We start from the raw sequence: 760 nt of genomic DNA, 5'->3' as shown, positions 1-760 counted from the left end.
GGTTTTGGGTGCAATTGTAAATGGGATCGACTCCTTAATTTCTCTTTCTTCTGTCTTGTTGTTGGTGTATAGGAATGCCACTGACTTCTGTGCATTGATTTTATATCCTGCCACTTTACTGAATTCCTGTATGAGTTCTAGCAGTTTTGGGGTGGAGTCTTTTGGGTTTTCCACATAAAGTATCATATCATCTGCAAAGAGTGAGAGTTTGACTTCTTTGCCGATTTGGATGCCTTTGATTTATTTTGTTGTCTGATTGCTGTGGCTAGGATTTCCAATACTATATTGAATAGCAGTGGTGATAGTGGACATCCCTGCCGCATTCCTGACCTTAGGGGGAAAGCTCTCAGTTTTTCCCCATTGAGAATGATATTCACTGTAGGTTTTCATAGATGGTTTTTATGATATTGAGGTAGGTACCCTCTATCCCTATACTCTGAAGAGTTTTGATCAAGAAAGGATGCTGACTTTGTCAAAAGCTTTTTCTGCATCTATTGAGAGGATCATATGATTCATGTTCTTTCTTTTGTTAATGTATTGTATCACATTGATTGATTTGCGGATGTTGAACCAACCTTGCAGCCCAGGGATAAATCCCACTTGGTCATGGTGAATAATCCTTTTAATGTACTGTTGGATCCTACTGGCTAGTATTTTGGTGAGAATTTTTGCATCCATGTTCATCAGGGATATTGGTCTGTAATTCTCCTTTTTGATGGGGTCTTTGTCTGGTTTTGGGATCAAGGTAATGCTGGCCTCA

The sequence above is a fragment of the Neomonachus schauinslandi genome, chromosome 6 (assembly GCF_002201575.2).
Source record: "Neomonachus schauinslandi chromosome 6, ASM220157v2, whole genome shotgun sequence".
Lineage (NCBI taxonomy): Eukaryota > Metazoa > Chordata > Mammalia > Carnivora > Phocidae > Neomonachus > Neomonachus schauinslandi.
Note: the sequence above shows the minus strand (reverse complement) of the source record.